Source organism: Schistocerca cancellata, chromosome 4, assembly GCF_023864275.1.
Source record: "Schistocerca cancellata isolate TAMUIC-IGC-003103 chromosome 4, iqSchCanc2.1, whole genome shotgun sequence".
NCBI lineage: Eukaryota > Metazoa > Arthropoda > Insecta > Orthoptera > Acrididae > Schistocerca > Schistocerca cancellata.
Window position 1 is genome coordinate 852,893,258 of NC_064629.1, and position 15,366 is coordinate 852,908,623.

General features: G+C 39.7%; 1 protein-coding gene across 8 annotated transcripts in view; it reads right to left on the bottom strand.

The window, feature by feature from the left end:
- The window catches only part of LOC126184970 (regulator of G-protein signaling 7), a 278,200-nt gene extending 266,166 nt beyond the window's left edge, over positions 1-12,034 (bottom strand). For all 8 annotated transcript variants that reach the window (XR_007536919.1, XR_007536918.1, XR_007536923.1 and 5 more), the window contains exon 1: positions 11,764-12,034. The gene's annotated coding sequence lies outside the window, so the exon portion shown is untranslated. The remainder of the gene's footprint in view (positions 1-11,763) is intronic.
- Positions 12,035-15,366: the final 3,332 nt, after the last annotated feature.

Here is a 15,366-nt window from a genome sequence, read left to right on the forward strand (position 1 = left end):
GTCTGCTTCCACTCCCGAACACTTCACGCATGAGGCTTGACAGTTACCCAATGGTGAGCTTACTAGAACCCATAAAAATTATACTGGAGGAGTGACACAAAATTGAAAACCTTAGAGAAGAATTAAAGTCATTAACATTTAATGATTACTGAAATTCAGTGCTTAACTAAAAACGATTTAAAATAATTTGAAGTATTTTGAAAACATAAGTAAATTTTGTTGTTGCAAAGCGAATGTGTATACAACATGACTTTTGTAAATAATCTGAAACAAAAAAAAGGAAATTTTGTAAAACACGCAGTCTGAAGTGAGCATTATATATTTTAGTTTAGTAAGTCCAATTCTGGAAATCCATTATAATTTAGAAAATAGTCGAGATATTATTATAATTATTACAAATTTGTTTGCAAAAATTCTTTAGTCGCATCTCTAGACATCTGACATGAGCAGATAGCTTCATACACACTGTAAGTCATGGTTCTAGCATGACAGATGTACGCTTATGATCGAGCAAGCCTGTTTGTTCCAAGTAGTATGTGCTGTGACCAAAATTTGTCAGCATCATACAGACTATGAAATCCTGAGCCATCAAAACAACATACTTTGGAAATGAAATTGTATCTTCTGTGAATATTTCTTCTTTTATTAATAATTGCTGATTTAATATACTTAATTATTAATGTGAATGCAAATTAATATAATAAATGAATATTGTTATGCCTGTTAACTGAGTAAATGATAGCGTGGGCATAGCATCTGTACGGAGACTGAATCATATGCTCAGGGGAAATTTGTAAAGTTTATGTCGCCGATTTATATACTGAGAAACATGAACCTTTTTACAATAACTCAGTTATTTAAAAAGGGCATTAGTTTGATATTTGTGGATTTTCTAAATTTCATTTAATAAATTGTTCATAAACGTTATTAAGTTGTGATTGGTGCAATGCAAGAGACACGGGATAGTGCAGACTTATACTGACAGACCATTGGCTGTAATGTTTCTCAGCCAATGAGAAGAGAGTATGATCGTGCATATTACATGGGCTAAAGAACTGGCTTTGTGCAGTCTCTATTCAGTTCATACCTCAACCCTCATCATGTTTGGAGGTGTGTATTAGGAACTCTGAATCAATATGATAATGTTGCATAATTTTGAGTTTAACTTCAGCATGGAGTGCCGCAAAGTGAACACGAATGAGTAAGAAAGATGAACGCAGAATTCCGGATTTTATATGTGAACTGTGACTTGAAAATTAACTAAAATTCGTGTGGCGTATTGTGTAAGTCGGGACCAAGAACGTAACATTCAAAGGGATTGAGTTGGGGAATATACGAGCAAGCAATCTGTCATAGATTATCCTTTTTATAATCTTCCTGGTAAAAAGTTCCGTTAGGTACCATAAGCTGGCTATTACAAGTGACAGAGTGAGTGTGTGTGTGTGTGTGTGTGTGTGTGTGTGTGTGTGTGTGTGTGTCGAAACTGTAACTTAAGATTAGCACTGGATTTGCAGTGTTTTGTATCAAGCAAGTAACAACAAATTGAAGTTTTCACTCACAAATTACTGACTATTCATCCTTTAATAGCTCAGTTAACCTGAAACTAAAATACTTAGTGCAACCAGTAGACACATGTAGTCCTGCTGGTTCTACTATAACTTCTCCAGTAGAGAAACATTATCCATTTTCTAACAGGACTGGCATGTGCATTGGACATCAGAAGGTATCACTGCAAGGTGAGTGGCCATTTTCTGTACACAGACAACTAAACCACGCTGTCACACTAGGATTGTGAATGCGAATACAAGGTGAGTAACTGCTTCTCTAGCCAAATAGTCTGCCAGTCAATTACCTGGGATACCCACATGACTTGGGACCCAGAGGAAGACGGCCAAGCAGACAGTATGATTAAGTATCTGGAAAAGGTCATGAATCGCAGGTATTACAGTGTGACAAGAATAACATCCGTAAACAGCTCAGAAACTGCTCATTGAGCCACCACATATTGTAATGTGGTGCCTGTTTACTAAAACGAGGGCTCTGTTAATGGCCAACATTTCTCTCATAGAAGCACTACCTGTTCCTGACAAAGAAGGGTATTCCTGACTGGCGGGAGATGTAAAAGCATAACCCATCCTATCCATAGTTTTAGAGCTGTCAGTATAAAATGCAGTAGCACCCTGACGCTACTGAAGAACTGAAAGGAACAAATGCCAAAAGATAGTGAGGTGACAAGCATTAGGTCTCTGACATAGATCCATCCTAATTAGTGGAGAGGGTACCAACCACGTGGAAGTTCTGGCAGAAGGCTACACAGCGCATTCCAACTGGTAATCCCACATGAGGTGGAGTACTGGGATCCATGTATCCGAACAAATAGGATATGTCGGATGATCACGAAATTGTCGATTGGCAGTTTCATAGGTGAGCATGAGTTGATACTGCCGCAACTAAAGGCAAGCAAGATCCTCACTTCGGCAGGGACTGTTTAGGGGACTAGTCCGGAAGGTGCCAGTGACCAGCCAAACTCCACAATAATGGGCTAGGTCTAATAATTTCAAAGCTGAAGGCACCGCCAAGCCATAACCGTGCCAACTACAGTATAATCCAGACCGGACCAGAGCCCAGCAGATATTAGGGAGAGTAGTGCAATCTGTATCCCAAGAGGTGTGGGCAAGGAAGCACAGAACATTAAGCTTTCACATGCAGTTAATCTTCAATTGATGAATATGAGGTAGCCAAGTCAAGTTCTTGTCAAAGAGAAGTCCCACAAATTGGGACTTTGAAAGAACGTCTGAGCACTATGTACTCAAGTAGAGTTATGGGTCATTACAGACCATGGTACGATGACAGAAATGCACAACCTGCGTCTTGGCACGAGAGAAATGGAAACAATGGGAAAGGGCCCAAGCAGAAGTCTGTTGGATGGCACCTTGGAGCTGGCATTCACAGTGAGATCTGTACCAAATAAAAAAGTCATCGACAAATACTGCAGGGTTGACCAATGGCCTGACAGAGGTCAGTAGCTGAGGGATGGTAATGAGGAATAGAGTTACATTCAGCATGGAGCCCAGCATGATGTCACTCTCTTAGAGCTATTGAAAGCTGATTGAAGTGCCAATTCCAAGCCAGAAGAGGAGGGGGGGGGGGGGGGGGGGTAAAAACCGACAAAAATTTGTAGGTAGTGGTGTCAAACGCCTTGAAGTAGGACAATAAAAGTCAGCAATGAGGTGACAGTGTTCAGAAAAAAGCTGTTAAACTGCTGTTCACAACCTAACCAGATCACTGATTGTGGATTGTCCCTTCCTGAAACCACAGTGACATGGGGACAAAAGTCCCCGAGAATTGACAACCCAGCATGACTCGCAGGCAACCATCCTTACAAGCAGCTTGCAAAGCGTATTGGTTAGGCTAATGGGCTGGCAACTGTCAATGGATTTGTGGGGTTTTGCCCAGCCAAACTGTTGGAACTGTGCTACTATCTCGCCATCGCGAAGGGAAATCAACATTGAGGCAGGTATAGAGTAAGACCCTGAGCACATGATGCCCTTGAGTAACAATCAAATATTGTAACACCCAACAATGAATGGAATAATGAGATGAAGCAAGAGCCTGAAGCAACTCCCTGTCAGTGAATATATTTTGTCATGCTGTGGGTGAAACATGGGGGCAAGTCTTCCATTTGTCACTTATGCATCCGGAAGGCAGCCGCATAAGAGGAGGAAGTTGATGCAAAGTGGGTCACAAGGTACGCAGCAAGAGTTGACAGAGCAGAACAGAGACCATCCCAAAGGAAGAGACCCATTACAGTTCGGGATCTTTGCTGGCCAGAAGACTAGGGAGCCTGGCCATACACCTGTGATGAAGATGCGTAAGTTCCCAGGAAGGAGACACAGCCCTCCTAGCATTTCTTCTTACTGCATTTATTTAGATATGAAACCTTAGCACCAAGTCACTTGAAAGTGATAAGATTGGTCTGCGAAAAAAGTCACTTGAAACTTTGCAAGGTTCTTCGCAATCCTGAACAGCTACTGCTGTATCGATGGTACCCCATTGCACAGGCAGGGGATGGAGAGAACCTGTAGAAATGCGAATAGCAGTTCCAGCAGTATTGGTGTTTGTATCGGAGACATCTTGACAACATTGTCTATGCAATCTGACAGGGGTCAATAGCTGAAAAGGTGCTATGGGCAGCACTGACGTGGACAGGAGTACCATCACTGAGGAGAGACATGTCATGGTTGGTAAGAAGCTGGTCAATTAGAAGGCTCCACCAGACTAAGAGGCACTCCCCCACAGGGAGTGGTGGGCACTGATGTCCCCAAGTACGAGAAAAATGAAGGAAAGTTGTTGGATTAATGTGGTCTACTCAATGTATGTAAGTGGCCTGTCTGGAGGTAAATGAACAATGCAAATAGTGATCACTGAATTCATCTGAATCCGCTTCGACCAATCTGGTTAGGAGGAGACTCTACTTACTGACAACATCTGTGTGAACCAATGTACAGTGTTTCCAACCCCACCCCTTGCCTCCCTGATGGGGCAGCACAGATCCTACAGAACGCATGATAACCATGGAGTGGTGGGCAATCAGTGAAGCGTGTTTCTTATAAAGCAATGCTAATTTCAGAAGGGGAGGAAATAAGGTGGTGTAGTTCTGGCAGGTGACAGTAATATCCATTATGATTACACAGAATTACCACATCATGGGTGTCCAGGTTATGCTTGAGAGGGCCACGAGGACTGGTCATGCACCAGGACCACTGTTTGTCACAAAAGGGTATGGAGCCACATCAATCAGAATTGGTTCAGAATCTGATCACAAGGGGGATTGGGTCCCTTCAGGCCACCAGAGTATCTTTGTCCCAATTATTATTCTTCTTGCGCTCCAATGCAGCCCTTGGTGGCCAAGATTCTTGCAAGGACCTATCCACAATAAGCTTGGATCCCCTCCCCCCCCCCCGCCTGATAAAGAGCAGGTAGCCCCCAAGACCCACAGGCAGCAGTTCCTTCAGCCATTGGTTGTGTTGGGCCTTTGAAACGTGGGCTTCTGGGGAGGAGTCCCGAGCGCAAGGCCTGCCGCTGGTAGATGCCAGTGGAGAATGCTGCTTCTTCAGGTGTGTGTGGAAAGTTGTTCCTGCAGATTGTGGTGTGAGAACCCCAAGAGAGGAAGGCAGTAGGAGAACTGGTTTGGAAATGATTGGGGTAATAGGGTTGATAGTTGTGACTTTTGCATAAATGATCATCATGTCAACAAGCTGTAGGCATTCATTTTTTTCTTGCCTCAGTGTATGACAGACGGTCAACAGATTTATATTCCTGTATTTATAAGATTGGGCAAGCAGGTGAACATTGAGGATGGTGATCCATGCAATTGACACACAAAGATGGTTGGTTCATGGAGTGGTTGTCCACAGTTAACGCATTTTGGAATACGCCATGCAGTGGCATGACCAAAGGGTATGCACTAGACGCACCTCACGGGTGCTGGGACGTAGGGTTTCACGTCACGCCTGTATACCATGACAAATTTTTCCTGGAGTAGATTCTCTTCAAAGGCTAAGATAACGGCACACTTTATTATTATTATTATTATTATTAAGATTACTTTTGGGAACTTTTTGGGTGCATCTGATAAAATGTATGCCTCACCGCTCTTGATTAGCATATAGCTCCTCGCCTGAAGCATAATGTCTCTGTGCCCCTTGGACGATATTCAGAGTTTTGTGTGGGGTAATGGTAACTGTTATGTCACACAGATGAACACATGTCTGAAGACATTGTATGGAATAGTAGGTTTTAATCACTCACAATCCTCTGTGCATTCTTCCCAAAGACTCAAATTTTCCACATGATCTTTAACACTGCATTCAGTATGTGGCATATAAGATGTTCTTCCACAGTTTGTCGACACAACAGAAAAACAAAAATGGGTCAAACCCAAAAGGTGACCAAAACTTACTTCAGCCAATAGGTGATGTAAAGCAAACGAACGAGTATTCTAAGAAAGGAAAGCAGAACCTAGGAAATGGTACAATGAGAGACTGCAGCACAGAAAACGACATAGGTGTTGCAACAGCCTGGGGCCTCGTACTCACCATGCACGAACTTACGAAAGAGTGTGGGCCCCATAAGGGGACAAGTCATTTGGCTTCCATATCTACTGCAGAGTACCTTCACTTTGGTATCACAACATGAATGACGTAAGTTGTTACGCAGAATTGTGAGAAAGGCTAAGAGTAGGACTGTGTGTTTTGTCAATATGACACATGACTCTCAAAATAAAATTAAAGCAATATAGGCAACACAAATCTCAGTACAACAATAGCAAAGAATAATAAGTAAAACTCCCAATTTAAAGAGGATCTTTCTTGTTCAATCATTACTTCTTGTCAAGTTTGCATTACCTGAATTATAATTCATCTTACACGTTTCACGAAAGTTTTTGAAACAAAATGCTTATTTTAGCAGCTGTCCCTACTTAAAAAACAAAATCTGGCATAAATTATAATGTTAAACAAGCCAGGAAAGTTTTCATTCTTGTTACTGTGATATGAAGTAGAACACTTATATTGTTAAGTAACAGGAAATGGCTTTGCGTCTGTCAATGTTACAAGCATATTGTTACAGTATGTGGCCAGGATTAGTGTAATAAAGTAATAGGAAATCAGTCTGTCACTATAAATAATGCGCAGACTTAGCTGCAATGAAACGTTATGTTTGGCTTCCCAATAGTACTTCTGCTGGATGACATTCCACTTCCTTTTGAAGATGGATGGCATCATTGGTGAAGTGGAGAAGGTTGAGGCATTTCTGAAAAGAATATTCACAACCTCCACCTGAAGCTGAATTCACCTAGATTTAAAATATTTTTAGTGCTATCTTCAGCACTTGTAATACACTTGAGCTGGTTTATTGTGCATATTTCCTTTCCACGATGTCTTGTGGGATTATGAATTTGAGCAATACAGTTCAGGGAAAGAGAATCATTAGTCCAAAGATGATGCCATCCAGGCATACAACTGGTTCACAGCAAACAGTTTAAACTTTAATCCTGCAAAGACGTATATTACATATGATTGCTAACAAATAAAAATGACAAGTCACATAACTAGACATCAATCTGCATACACTGGATGACACTCCATGAGCAATTCATCCAAATAGATAATAAACAGAGGCATCATCAGCATGTGTATAAATGAACCGCAAAGGTCAGTTCTGTCTATGCTGTACATAAAAGCCTGTCACTGTGTTGACCTTTAGATGGGATTAGTAGCATACTACGCATACATTCACTCGGTAGTGTCCTATAGCATAATAATCTCGGCCAAAGCAGATAAGGTCAAAAATAAATTTATTCCACAGAGGTGTGCAGTACAAATGAAAAATGAGGGTCTAATATCCTGCTAACAAAGAGTTTCTATTGGGGATGGGCAATGAAAATGACCATGTGTTTTTCAATAGTTTTTGAACACTTTGAGAAAATTACACTGTATGTAACAACTGATATATAATAAGCATGTGAAACTTTCTTTTTAACAGCTACATCAGTTACATACTTTTTTTGAACTCTCTTCACATAAAGAAAGCTATTTAATTGCTTCACTACGCAGTCCATGTGATCAGTCCTTGAGAAGTTTTTGTGTGTCCCCTTCAGCCCAGATTCACACAAATGTGTAGGTCAGATTGTAAAATTATTTTCTTGGGTTTGTTTTCATTTCTCTGACTCGTATTGACTTGGATCAGTCATGCGTGTCTATTCGTCTGGCTATGACTGCAGTTTGGATTCCAATTGTTGGCAGCATACTGCTCTACAAAGAAAATTAAGTGGGTCAGAAAGAGTTGTTGCAACAGCTAAGCCAGATATTTTATAATTTTTTCATATATTGTTTCAATGAACAATGATGATAATGATTTCCTATCAAACGAGGTGTTATAACTGCAACATTTTTGTATACAAATAAATAGTGAACAGTGATGTACAAAATTATACTGTGTTAAAACGTCAAAAAGGCATAGTTCTGCAAATCAGCATAAAATGAAGACCACAATTATCAATGCCTAATGAAGAAAGAAGCCAAAAACGTGCTAGCAGATGGCATTCTCTGATGTAGATGAAAAACCAAGCAGAAATTACCAACACTGATCATGCTTCATTCAATAAAGCTAAATGTGTCTGGGGGAAAAAAAAACCTCATTTTCTTGTACTTTTAACAATGGAACAGAACTTCTCTCAGCAACTACAGACAATACGGCCATACAAATGAAGAATTTATTTACAACAAAATTCATAAGGAAGCAGCAGTTAGAATGCCCAACTCCTTAAAAAGGTGTCTACACGATGATCAGGGGTGAGCACCACTTATTACTCTTACAGCATGATTTTGAGCATCTTTTGTGCACAGTACCTCGCCCTTTCCTAAATCCATACAGACAGTTCAGAATGTTTTTTTGTTATACTTTCCTAACTGATTACACACTGTTCACTCAATTCAGACTGTTCAGAAAGCAGATGATAGACTCATTATTTGGCAGAACTGATGTATCTTATGACATCCTGCTTTTATTACCTTTGTTGGAATTTCATCCCAGTTCACAATTTTAACATTTTTAAGAACTGTATAAGTCCAGGTACTTCACAGCAGGATGAAAGAGTAAATCTAAATTCTCCAGATCTGTGTTGCATTGTACTGTGATTTATGTGAGGGAAAGTCATTCGTTTTGTCTCAAGTCATAAAACACCTGTTAAATTCTTCATAGATCTGGCAAAACTTTGTATGTTCATCAGTTTCTAATTTAGGGATAAAATGTATAGGTTTCTCAGTACCTACAACAATCTTGACAATCTGACATAGCTCTTTTGATTTGTTTATTGCATTTAAGATGAATTTACTGTTTGATTTGTCTGTTTAACAACACTGTCAAAAATTCTTTTGTATTTGTTCACATGAGAAATTTCACATTACAGTAGTTCTTTGCTTCCATGTGCAGTTTCCTCTTTCTAATGCTTAGGATCTTTTTGCCGTCAGTTACCCATGATTTTGTTTTATTGTGCATGTCAGTACCAACATGAAGGAGAAACTTTCACTGAAAATCCTCAAGAATTCTAGTACAAAAGCATGGCAGTTAGTGTTTACTAAACAGTGGTTACTGAATTACCAAAGTTTTTCATTCAAATCTGAGGCAAATATAACTTATTCACATTTCATTGACTTAAGTTACAAGCACTTTTTCACTGTATAGGTTTTATCTCAATCTGGCAATGAGATAAAAAAGGTGGAATGTCAGATATTTTGAAGTCAAAAATGAAGTTTCCTGGAGCACTACAATTGATATTGCTTACAATATTATCCATATATGTTGCAGCAGTAAAGGAAACAAAAGAAAAATTCGGAGTAGGTATTAAAATCCATGGAGAAGAAATAAAAACTTTGAGGTTCGCCGATGACATTGTAATTCTGTCAGAGAGAGCAAAGGACTTGGAAGAGCAGTTGAACGGAATGGATGGTATCTTGAAGGGAGGATATAAGATGAACATCAACAAAAGCAAAACGAGGATCATGGAATGTAGTCTAATTAAGTCGGGTGATGCTGAGGGAATTAGATTAGGAAATGAGGCACTTAAAGTAGTAAAGGAGTTTTGCTATTTGGGGAGCAAAATAACTGATGATGGTCGAAGTAGAGAGGATATAAAATGTAGACTGGCAATGGCAAGGAAAGTGTTTCTGAAGAAAAAAAATTTGTTAACATCGAGTATGGATTTAAGTATCAGGAAGTCATTTCTGAAAGTATTTGTATGGAGTGTAGCCATGTATGGAAGTGAAACATGGACGGTAAATAGTTTGGACAAGAAGAGAATAGAAGCTTTCGAAATGTGGTGCTACAGAAGAATGCTGAAGATTAGATGGGTAGATCACATAACTAATGAGGAAGTATTGAATAGGATTGGGGAGAAGAGAAGTTTGTGGCACAACTTGACCAGAAGAAGAGATCGGTTGGTAGGACATGTTCTGAGGCATCAAGGGATCACCAATTTAGTATTGGAGGGCAGTGTGGAGGGTAAAAATCGTAGGGGGAGACCAAGAGATGAATACACTAAGCAGATTCTGAAGGATGTAGGTTGCAGTAGGTACTGGGAGATGAAGAAGCTTGCACAGGATAGAATAGCATGGAGAGCTGCATCAAACCAGTCTCAGGACTGAAGACCACAACAACAACAACAACATGTTGCAGCAGATACTGCTACTTTACTATATTCACTAAAATTTAGTATTAATTCTCAAGAGAAATGGCAAACCTGTCGTCAATTCATATCTACGTTGAAGTCAGCACAAATAATGACTTTTCTTACATAACTTGTCTGCCTGCAACCTACTCAGCAAAGTATTAAATCTATCTAGAAATGCACACGTGACTGAATAGCCAGTGATATGGCATATGCTAATAATAAATGCCACATTCCTAAAATTCTATGCAGTAACTTTCAAATAATTGTTCCTCATTCAAGTACCTAAAAGTCTGTCTAAATTCAAAGATTAGTGACTGTACTACTAGAAAGCATGAATTTCCAAACCCATTCTTTTCTACAGAAACTTGCTGCTAAATTGCAGCTGGTGAGTGAATTAATCAAGCCGATATTGTCACTTTTAAGCCAGTGTTCATTTAAGCATTTAACTTCTATAGACTCCATGTTCTCCAGGAATACTTCCATTTCATTTAGCTGGTTCAACATTCCTACTGACAGGCTGCCTATTTTTAGGTGCATAATGACATTACTTTTAGGAACTAAACTTATCTCAGAATAATTAAATTGGTAATCTTTACTGGTGCCTGTGTGGGTATGTATTTCTGCATTGCATCCCTCCAGTATTTTGTCATTTTATTAGTATTCCAGTAGAGGAGCACCCAGCATAACAACAGATTTATTTATGCTTTTGATGGCCAGATGAAAAGTTGAACTGTTGTCCTCCTGAATGGGCGTTCAGTGTCTTACCAGCACACTATATCATTCAGTTAGTAGGTCCAGGAAGAATATCGTGGTAAGTTGAAAACCAAACACATTGCCTCTTCAGTTACCTAAGGGTTCTTATGCTTACATGCTAATACATTTACTCCTTAACAGTAATATAAAATAAAATTTTTGACTAAAATCTGTAGGTCATCAAACGTCAAGACACCCTCAGGAATCACTACTGGATTTCGCTTTATCAACAATGTTATCGCTATCCAAACAGGTTACTTCGATTGCGTTTCCCTGGTAAATTGCCAGACAACAACTGATGTTAAGAAAGCACTTCCCAACTCTTATGACAGTGGTAGCAACAATGTTACCCACAAAATTACAAAGGCCCCTACAACGAACGCTACTATCAAGGATATATGCAATGATTAGAGAAAGAACAACATGTGGAAATAGGCTAACCTCTTTCAAAGCGGTAAAGTTGCTTCATTTTTATTCCATAACTTCCCACACTCATTATCTCACAGAAATTACTCAAAAGTGTAATATGATAGTTTTATCGCATTCTAGCATGGCAAAGCTGGAATGTAGGCATCAATTAGTTTCAAAACAAGAATGTTGTACCAACAACCAGAACAGCTGCCTTCGCGTCTATGTTGCACTGATTTACTGCTCTTAATAATCTTGTACAAGACGACCGAAGTATACGGATATTATGAGTATCATATCACTTAGTTCACTGACAGCAAGTACCAATTTTCCATACAATTTATAAGGAAAACAACCCTCGCTCAACTTACCTCGAACGAAAGGAAATACCGAATCCCTCAAGGGACCGACGAAATGTTTAATTAAACTCCATGCACTAATTAACTTTGTTCTAAATTACCGTCAACACAAAACATCTCAAAATCATGTCACTTTATTTTCACTGTAACGAAAATACAAAAACTTCAACACAGTACACATCAAACTAACACTACCCCGCTTAACCTATGCGATCAATCCGCCACTACATATAGCGCCATCTTTCGGCGAATACATGAACTGAACCAAGTTAATTACACTAGATTGTGGTTTCCCCTGGTAAGAGATTTTAGTATCGATTACCTCAACGATGCTGTAAAGCAAGACAGTATAAGAACAGCATTCACGGCATGGTAATGTAATATTTTTTGTAAGTTCAACTATAAGAAGGCAGCTATAATCCTCAGTGCAAATGTTTCGCAGCCCTGAGAGAAGAAATATGATGTAAAACTGATACGCAGATGTAAGCTTTTACATCCATTCAGCAAGTGACTACAGATTAATTCAAGCCCGAATATTGTCACTGCTTTCATAAAGGTTGGTAAGATATGCGGAAATACCACAGCTAACGGTGGAGGAGGCTTTGGAATTACTGAGGGAGGGTTCTACTCCTTTCCTCAGCGTAGGTGTCGAGGGTGTCTATGCTGTGATCTACAGCCATACTCCGCAAGCCATAATGGAGTGCATGGTAGTGCGTACTTTCTGTTATTCAATATATTGATGTTCCTTCACGCTCCATTCACGTATAGAGCGCGGAAACCGTTACAGCTTAAATGCTTCTGTGCGCATTGTAATTAGTCTCTTGTCGTCACGGTTCCTACAGGGTCAATACAATTGGGAACTGTAGTATATTCTTAGATTCCTCACTTAACACTGGTTCCTAAAATTTCATTACAAGTTTGCACAAGGTAACTGCAGTCGATCTTCAAGCAATTCTGGTTTCTCAAGATTTTTATGATGTTCTCCACTGGATCAAATAAATTTGTGACCATTCATGTTGACCTACTTTGTACACTTTAAAGAGTCCCTGTCAGATGTATTTGTTTTGGATCTCATACATTTGCGCAGTATTCTCCAATGAATCGCAGATGTAGTATGTAAGCAAATTCCTTCGTAGATTTGACTACAGTTTCCCAGTATTTTACCAATGAACCACCTGCTTTACCTACAGCTGAGCCTTTGTTTTAATTCCATTTAATATTACCACAAACCGTTACATCCCACGTAATTTTCATGATTTGACTGAGTCCAACTATAACACATAGTAGGCCAAATCATATTATACTAAATTTTTGAGATTTGTGAAGAGCACAGTTCTACATTTTTGAACATTTAAAGCAAGGGGAAATGAGGAAATAAGCAGGAACATTAGCATGAAAACTATATAGCAACGAGTGAAAAGGCTTACATTACCAGTATGCTGTGATCCAAGGGACATTCATTGTCTTGCCATAACATTTACTTCAGTTCACTCTAACACAAGAACACACTATTTTTTATTCAAGTCAGAAACGTATACAACACATGATAATTACCATTACAAATAAATGAAAGAAATAATTATCAGGCTGCACTGCTGTTGACCAAAACCTTGAAACCTCAACTGCACTCAGTGTCACAAGTATTAGATCTTCTGTGTAAAATGCAGGGCTGTGTTTCTCAGTCATAGTTGGTGGTAGTGCCATTTTTGGATGTTCTTCCTCGGTCTTGCGACTCCAGAATGAAGACGATTGAGTTATCTCCAAACAGTCCCATTCTATTCATGACCAAGTGTAAAGGTTTCTGAAGGGAGAGGCAGGTAAAGTAATTCTCTTTGTTGAAATAGCCACAGTTGTTTTCTTGATGTAGCTGCAGGTGTTTGTGGGGAAACGTCTTGAGGACTTCAGCCTTTGGGCTGATGGAATGCGCCCATTCAGTGAATGGTTTTCCTAAAGACGCCAATTTGTTCTCTACACATTGGCAGCTCCCTCATGACGAATATCTGGAGGCGCTATGGCATCGAGTTGGTAGAGTTTTACAAGTGGCGTCTGTTTCAAACATTCTTTAATATACACATATATCACGTCAGCCTCAGTTTGCAAATAGAAACCAGTCTTTACCTAGGTTTCAGGCAAAATAATTTGGCCTTCTTCAGAAGCTATTGACACTAAAATATTGCATGCCAAATTTTGGCCATGTTAAGTATAAAACTGTAGCACTGTAGTACCTAGTTATAAATCTACATTACTTAGCTGAGGAGAAACAGCAGGCCCCACTGTTTGGACGTGGTCGGTAAGCCGCGAGAGCTGCGCTGGAACTAATCGCAGCAAGCGGTTATGTACCGAGCACCGCCGATGGTCACGCACATGCACACTTGGAAATATTGATGCATAAACAGTAGCTACCTTTACGTTAGGAATTGGATGAATATGACCATTAAAACTCTTAATGGCGTAATCTATAACCGAACTTACTTCTGAGAAGAACGAGAACCCTATAAACGGATTCGGAGCCTGTAAGAAGGACTAGCTATTACTCGGCAAAATTATTCCTCAATTTTGAATACATTACTATTCGACTAAAGAAAGTGGAGTCAGGCGCCGGCGACTACAAAGGCACCGTAACATCAGGGCCGGTGAAGCAAAGGTTCAAAACCTTAGAAAAAGTTCTTATTTCTCAATTGTAGCTTGTCATTAAGTAGGTTTTCTTCATCAAGCAACAGGTGTTTAAATATTTGCAACTCCTCAAGGATGTCAAGCCTAGTGTCTTTAACCTCACAATTTAATAGCTCTGTGTTAGTTGGTGGGTTGGGAGCATGGGCCAATTGAACAACGTGCTTGGCAAAAGTCGAGCCACACGTGCCATCACCACTTTTTGTGGGTATATGTTATTCATATCTAGCTGAGAGGGTTCTCCCTGTCTGGCCGATGTAATAACTCGGGCAGTCATTACAGCTATGTACCGGCGGTTCTCGGTACATAGCTCCTTGCTGCAATTAGTTCCGGGGCAGCTCTCCCAGCCTACCGACCTCATCCACACAGTGGGGCCTGCTGTTTCTCTTCAGCTAAGTAAAATAGATTTATGAGTGGGTACTAAGGTGCTATAGTTTTATACTTGACATGACCAAACTTTGGCATGCAATAGTTTAGTGGCAATAGCTTCTGAAGAAGGCCAAATTATTTTGGTTGAAACCTAGGTAAAGATTGGTTTCTATTTGCAACTGAGGCTGACATGATATATGTTTAATTATCACAGTTGCTGATGGGGCTGCACAATGTTAAAAATTCTTTAACCTTTAATATTTCTTCATGTTTCATTTAGTGTCTTGTCCACTGTGTTTGCAAGTGTAGATTTGTACAAGACCAGGTATGCATACTCTGTAGCACTGTAACATGTTGTTAGTGCTGTCATTCTCAGGGTTCATGGTCGAGAGCCCCACGAGCCCCACATGCTACCAGTGATCTAGAGACAGGTATTATTTCTGGCTACCACCTTCACTCTTGTATTCTCTCAATGCTGTTTGTACAAAAATGGTTCAAATGGCTCTGAGTACAATGGTACTTAACAGCTGTGGTCATCAGTCCCCTAAAACTTAGAACTACTTAAACCTAACTAAC